This window comes from Delphinapterus leucas, chromosome 20 (assembly GCF_059928025.1).
Source record: "Delphinapterus leucas isolate spDelLeu-1000000601 "Yukka" chromosome 20, BTC_Dleu_Yukka2, whole genome shotgun sequence".
NCBI lineage: Eukaryota > Metazoa > Chordata > Mammalia > Artiodactyla > Monodontidae > Delphinapterus > Delphinapterus leucas.
Window position 1 is genome coordinate 35,128,866 of NC_143148.1, and position 7,916 is coordinate 35,136,781.

A 7,916-nucleotide genomic window follows, 5' to 3' on the forward strand; every position below is an offset into this window, starting at 1 on the left:
GCATGTGTGTGTGTTAATAAAAACAAAAGGGCTTTCCCTGAATAAAACATGGATGGTTTTCCCAGGATGAAGAATTCAATTTTAAGTCCACATTTCTGCCTCTTTTGAAGTTTTGAGCAAAGAACTTAGAGCCTCATCTTACCTTACCCTTGGGGCCTTTGGATTCAAACAGCCCTGGACTCCTATCCCAGGCCCAGCTCAGCCATTTCCAGCTGTGGGATCTAGGGCAAAGTAATTAACCTCTCTGAGCCTCAGTTTTTTCCTCTGTCAGTTAGCTTAGACCCTTGTTGTGATGATGTATATAGAGAACTTGGAAAATGATAGACCTCAATATAAGTGAATACCTTCTGCTAACCTTCTTCAGTAACATATTCCTTTTTATTAGACTGTCTTTTGATTGCCTTTTTCACTAATAGGGTGATCAGCTTGTCTTGATTTGCCCAGGCTTTCCTTGTTTTAGCACTGACAGTTCTGTGTCCTGGGAAACCCCTCAGCTCTGGGCAAAACAGAATGGTTGGTCACTCTGCAGTATATTCTGGCATATGACAGACAGAGTTCCTTGTCCTCAGGAAGTTTATAATCTAGTGTTACTTCTTAATCCCCTCATCATCCTTGATGTATGAATTGTAATTATTGTTTATTTTATTATTGTTATTACTCTACAGCCTCCCGTGCTAGACTATACATTCAGAGAAATCAAGGAATACATTATTTTTTAATTTTTTACATTATTTCCCCTATTATCAAACTCATATTTACTGGGGATTCAATAAATATGTACCATACACATTAATTAATACACGAGATCAACGGAGTTGTTTTCCTCCCAGTTTTTATGGTCTTAATCGTAACACTGAGTTATTTTAGTCTTTAAATTTCTATGTGAATTATACACACATATATACAGAAACATTGAATTTGATTATCTCAGTCACTGGTGCATGAACATTAGTATGTTGAAGAATCACCTGGAGGTATTGTTAAAATTCAAAATTTGGAGCCCTGTACCTGAGATTCTGCTACAGCAACTAAGGGATAGGGCCAAAGAATCTGCAGACGCTCAGAATGAGTCTCATGTCACAGTAACAATGGGAAAAACACAGGTGTATCCTCTTGCCCTATGAATAGGGTACATTCTGGTCCAGGTTTACATGTGTCGATTCAGTGAAATTATCAATAGCACCCCTTTTACCTTCGAGTATACCTGATCTGATGGATACGTATGTAGTCACCTCACTTATGAGTCTATGCATTGCAATACTTCAGACAGCCTAGAGAGCTCTTCTGTTGGCTACCTCTCTAGGGATCTTGTTTTTCTTTCATAACTTACAGCCGTGCCTGCTTCAGCAGCACATATACTAAAATTGGAACGATACAGAGAAGATTAGCATGGTCCCTGCACAAGGATGACATGCAAATTCGTGAAGCGTTCCATATTTCTTTTTAAGTTTAAATGGTATCATACTCTACCTATTACTTTTTCACTCAACATTTTGTTGTTGAGATTTATACATGAATATTTAATTCTTTTATTTTAACCTCTAAATTCCACTGTACAAAAAAGACCAAACTTTATTTATTCTTACCACTGCAATTAGATTATTTTAATTTTTTGCCAACAGTGCTACAATAAATAACTTTACACATGAAAAAAAATAACTTACAGCCTGTCTTACTCATCCATCTAGTAAAGTAGGCTTTCTTTCTCACTTTTAAAAATTGTGCATCATCTCAAAACTTACAAACCCAAGGGACTGTTTTAACCTGTGTTACTTTCTCAGTGGAATAGGAAAACCAGCTCACTTCATTCCCTTAATATGATGCTCATACTTCCACAATGGAGATAGTCTAGCCTAGAGCTTTAATGTAAATGTGATTATTATGAAAAAATCATACCTTTGTGCATAGGAATATCTTTCCTGTGCAAATAACCCCAGGAGGCCAGTCCAGAAATCTTGGTGGATAATTCTATTAGAAGCTCTCATCAGAAGCTTTATATTCAGTTCTCACCTGAGCGCAGTCACAACTTCAACTCAATCCTAAAGGTACCTGCTTCTTAAAGATGTGTTAGGGAAGTCTATTTAGCCATGAGTTTCATACTTGGAAAATGTAAATGAGTCTCTTGGATAAGAGGTTGTGTAAATTAGGTAATGAGGTTGCAAGACTTCACATTCTAGGATCATCCGGCTTGGGTTTGAAGTCCTGTTCTACCATTTACTGGCTGTGTGAAGTTGGGCAAATTATATTCTCTCGGTCTTACTATCCTCATCAGTAAATGGGGATGATAACAGTATAACAGGGCGTTGTCAGGATTAAAGAAAATAAGTCTTATCACAGACTGTCTTGTTGCCATTGCAACCTCTTTTTGGCTCACCTCTGATTCCAGCCAAAGCTTTGATGGATGATTTTGATTCATACTGATCACATCCCACTTCAAGCGTTGCTTACCTTCCTGTGTTTTGCCCCAAGGCCTTCTCCAAACCTTGGGAGTCCCCTCAGTTCAAGTGCAAGGGCAGCCCAGAAGTGCAGAGGAGATAATCTTTAACCAGTGGGAGCTGGAAGGCAGTGGATAAATGCCCGAGCCTCCTGTTGTTCGGAAGGACAATTATGGAAGTAATTTTGCATGCTTCCTAGAAGTCTTGGAAAGGTCAAGACCTTGTTGCTAAAATCAGAGATCTATATAGAAGATTCTTACTAGGTTTTGCTCCTTCCTCATCTCATTTCCCTCGTTTGCTCACTCCTCTTTCCAAGGATTGACCCCCACTCCAAAAAAAATCTTCTCCCCCCCTTCCCCCTCCCCCAATCCTAGTCTTAAACTCCAGGAAAATCAAAATAAGTTATATGAAGCACTGAGCATAGTTTTGGCACATAATAAGCTCCCAATGAAAGTTAGCTACTACTACTAATCATAATAAAAATGACAATATCTTTGGCCCTGCAGGGTGAGCTAGAGATCTGTATAATATAAAGGAATCTTTCTGATTCTTTTTTGAAATAGAATTGAGATAAAATTTTTTTACTACCCAAAAAGCTCATACACTCTGTAGTCTTCATTTTACCAAGATAAATATCTATTGTTTTCTACTTTCTACCTCACAGTAATGTTCTAAGAATCTAGAACCCTAGAATGAGTGCTTTTACTTAGTTTTTTCATCCCCCAGGCAGAGGAAAGGAAACCACTTAAATTCAGGGGAGTAGTCTGTATTGAACACCTGTTAATCTTTTTATATTTTACTGCTGTTGCCACAGCATGAAAGAGAGTGTTTTCATTACCGCCCCCGGCAAATGTTGTTATTTGTTGAACATCCACTTGTCCTTGTATCTAGAGATGTAGGCCATCATTGACTTTTTTTGTCTAATCACTTTGCAGAAATTCTTGTGGGTATTCTGAAGCTGAGACCACCTTTTCAGCTCATCCTAAACATATAGATTTCATTCTGTGTCACAAGAGATTACAAGAGGAGTTTAGACATACTTCCTAACCAGTTCTTCAGGTAAAGAAGATTCTGGAAATGTATGGCACTCAGAAGTGTGCATTATTTATTTATTTATTTTAAAATTTATTTATTTATTTATTTTTGGCTGTGTTAAGTCTTCACTTCTGTGTGAGGGCTTTCTCCAGTTGCGGTGAGCGGGGCCCACTGTTCATCGCAGCGCGCGGGCCTCTCACTGTCGCGGCCTCTTCTGTTGCGGAGCACAGGCTCCAGACGCGCAGGCTCAGTATTTGTGGCTCACGGGCCCAGTTGCTCCGCGGCATGTGGGATCTTCCCAGACCAGGGCTCGAACCCATGTCCCCTGCATTGGCAGGCAGATTCTTAACCACTGTGCCACCAGGGAAGCCCCAGAAGTGTGCATTATTATTGTGGAAAGACTATTTCTAACACTCTATTCCTCTCCAAATTTTCAGTCTCCTAAACTTTTTCCTGGTTGAAGATAACAAGTTCTGATTGGTCTTTGATGGAGTTAAAGATAGACTGTCTCAACTTTGTTTACCAAACCATTTCTTTTTTTAAATGTTTCTTTTCTTCAAAATAATAAGGAAAATGTGTCTGTTTTCTTTGTCGGCTTTTATTATTAAAAGTTGTTTGTATGAATCCCAGTCAGTCAGTGCTACTCACAACTAGGTTAGATGTCTCTGTCTGGTATAATACTTTGTATTTATTCAGTCACAGTCAAGAAGATTGCCTCTATTGTCTTTCTTCCTGAATTGCAAGCTCCTTGAAGAGAAATCTTTTCTTAGTAACTAGTTCCTGACAAATAAAGGAGCTTCTTGAATCTTTGGTTTCATTTCCATATTATATTTACTTCAGTTCCACAAATTCCATTATACAGCTTCTCACTGTGACACAAGTACAAGAATTAAATAGAAAATTCTGTAATCTGGTTACTTATGCCCATTGTAGAAATCATGTCATTTGGAGAAGACATATTTTCCATTTAGTATAAATGATAGAAATGCGTATTATGAAAAAGAGGATTATCAAATTTATAACCGGTTGGTAATAACTATTGTTTGTATGATACTTTAAGCATCACAAGTAATCTAAAAGATAAGAATAGGTAACATCTAGTGGCAGCTCTGTTCTGGGCATTGTGCTAAGAAACACTTTGCATACATTCTTTTGTTTGTAATTCAGTGATTCTATGAACTAAGTGCTATGTTGAGGTTAAGTATTGACTTGCCAAAGTTAACATAGCCTGTAAAAGATGGATCTGGGATTCCAACCAAGGTTTGTCTGACTCCAGGATCTATAGATTAACTTTGACATAATCTGTCTTACTTCCTATCTATTATCTCATCTCATTCTTACTGCCCAGAAGCTATTAGTTTCCCTCTTTTAGGGTCAGGGTAACTGAGATTCAGGAAAGTTCAGGGTTTAGCCTTAGGCTTCCATACTGGAAAGGGCAGAATAGTAGTCAATTTGTCTCGTTTTTCTCTCCTATCCTATCACCTCCCTACACCCTTTGATATATATCCTATTTAAACCTTAAGGGTTCAGCTGCTACCCATTTGAACTACACATGCTTTTTCTACCAAAATAAAATTCTGTTGGGGATTGTCTTAGAACGGTTTCCCTAGAAAGCAGAGCCTGGGGCACAAGCTATGTGCTAATATTTTATCGAGGAGAACAGTTTTTAGGAAGCAGGAGTGAGATGAAAAAGGAAATTAAGTGGGAAAGGAGAAAAGGCAAATATAAAGGGATCCATCGCCTAGCTGGTTACAGCTTTGTGAAAGTGGGGCTGATTGCTTATTCTCATGAGATGTCTTCCAAATGTCTATATGTACGTTTTTTTCTGTTTAAATAGTCAGGGGGGAGAAAGGAAAAATAATGTATTCATGGATTCTTATCTCCCATTTCCAAAGTTTTCCCCATTGTGTGTCAACTGGGTTATTCTCAGCCCTTCTGCAGCAGCTCTCCTAGGGAGTTACCAGGAAAGCTGAATTCTGACACAACGGAAGTATCCATGTAGCAAGCCAGAATATATGAGGTAATCCATGGTCGATCTCTACCTGGTCACCTGCAGTTTAAAAGTCAGTGGACCCCTAAGGGACCAGCCAGGGCACCTGCACAGGCACTAAGCTAGTTCTCACGAGCAACAAGGAAACCTATAGTTTGTGTGTTAAGATGCGAAAGGCATGGTGCTATGACATCGTGCTTGCACAGCACATTATCACAATTCCAAAACATTCTGCAGTGTGTGACAGGAAAAAGTGCCAGCAGGTAGAAAAGAATCCAGAATTCTAGAAAAACTAGGGGCCTCCTCAAGAGAAAGATTTCTCTTCTCTTCCCGGGAATAAATTATAGTTTTCCTGAATATCTGAAAGCAGTGTTGGGGGTTACCCTTGAAAGCCCAGGCTGGGTTTGGTCAAATAAGTTCATGGGCACATTTACAAATTAAATCCAAGTTGTTTTGAACTTTTATCTAGTAACAGTCCAGTCTACACAGGTACTCAGCATTCTTGTCATATAATAGTATCTCCACACACCTATGTTCTCAGATGTCCAATAGGAGACAGGCTTCTCCACCCCTGGTAGACCTCACTGTATCTCACTGCACATGCCCATGAGTTCATGAAGACACAGCCCCTGCCAGAGGATGGCTACTGAATTTAACAACCCTCCCTGCACAGAAGATGAAAACCTCCCCCCGCCCACCCAGCACTTATTAGAATGCAGTTGTTGCCAGGCAGTCTTCCTTAGAAGGTCATCCAAAGCATCAAGCAGAAAACTGTGGCTGATAGAATCCAGGGAGGTGTTTAGACTCCATTGGCTAAAGCACAGGTTCCAGCTTACCCCATTGTCATGCTGGGAAGTACCTAAACCTGAATCAGTTTGGAGGACCTTTGAGTTAGAAGATGGGAGAACCTCCTGATACTAATTTATGTGATGGTCTTAGGTACTTCATGGGGGTGAGTCCATACTGAGGAAGAGAATGAGATGGAAATTTGGTCCCATGACAAAGCATCATTCAGCAGAAGGAGGAGGGATTTGCTCCATCTCTGTCCTCTTGGACTGTGTGAGTCCTAGATGAACTGGCTGGTAAACAAAGTGAACACTAAATCAGCTATCTGCGTCTACTTTTCATTGGGTGCTGTCAAAACTTGCATGGGTCACAAGGGTCAGGAAGTGGTACATGTAGCATCCCAATGGCAATATTCATTGTGTGATGAGCAAGAACAGAAATTCTGGCAGCAGCTGTGGAAGCATCATTAGTGGAGTTATCTGCCATGTTCCCAACATGTGATATTGGCATCACTGACCCAGACATTAGCGTCCTTGGTCTCCAGTATCAGCAACCTGGGTCCAGGAGTTAGCAGCCTTAGTAACATCAGCAGCTACAGTGAAGCCTCAGCAGGAGTGAAGAGCTGGAGGTGTACTTTTGTTAAGGGAAGTAAGGGTTCTAGAGGCAGACAGCCATAGTATAGGCTTGCGAGTGTGCTTTTCTATGTTCTTGAAGGACAGGTGAACTGGCTATGGGGGAGTGTTGACTGTGCCTAACACACACTTTAATGGTGATGGTGCTGGGGCCATTTCAGAACCGCTCAGTTGCCTAAGAAAACTTGCTCTACACCCTCTAGGAGGCGGGGGATGGACTAGTCCAGCGGTCTGCACACGTTTTCTATAAGGGGCCAGATAGTAAATATTGTAGGCTTGGCAAGCCTTACCATCTCTGTTACAGCTGTTCACTTCTGCCATTGTAGCACAAATGCAGTCATAGAAAATACATAAAAAGATGAGCATGACTGTGTTCCAATAAAACTTTATTTACAAAAACAGGTCATGGGCCTGTTTAGGCCCCGGGGTTGTAGTTTGCTGATCCCTAGACTGGTTAAAGAAAACATCAGCACAGTTAGACCAAAGTAGAAGCTTCTTTTTATCCCTTATTAACAGACCAGAAAACAAACACCGCTTCTGATATCTTGCCATTTCTTTCTCTGCCATTAACATTTTATTTTGACTTTATAACTCTTTAACTGCATGAAACATTAATGTAAGACAGTAAAGTATAGTGATGTATTCATTATTTTTTATTACCTGGAGGATGAACGAAAACGCAGTGTACTCACCAGCTGCCATAGTCAACTGATAAAATTATATGTTCTCTATTCATTGATCCGTATATAAAATGGTATGAGAAATATATATTCCATTATGTTATAAGCATAAAGTGTGAAACTCATAATTGTTTATAACACTAAACCCCAATTCATTCTGCAAGAGATATAAGGCAAGTGAATGACTGAAAAATCATGTCCTAGGCGTAATATAATCTTCAGAATTATGTCCAATATGCACATTAAGTAAAGTGAATACAAGCTACGAAATGTAACATCAAGGGAATAGTCTTGCACAAGTTGACTTGAATAATTAAATATACCCCCCTTCCTATAATAGGTAGGGTGGGTATTCATC

General features: G+C 39.7%; 1 non-coding gene across 1 annotated transcript; it reads left to right on the plus strand.

Annotated features, from left to right (window-relative positions):
* The first annotated feature begins 1,334 nt into the window (after positions 1-1,334).
* On the plus strand, positions 1,335-1,441 carry LOC115802831 (U6 spliceosomal RNA). The gene has a single exon (XR_004023380.1). It is a non-coding gene; the product is annotated as a U6 spliceosomal RNA (small nuclear RNA).
* The last annotated feature ends 6,475 nt before the right edge of the window (positions 1,442-7,916 follow it).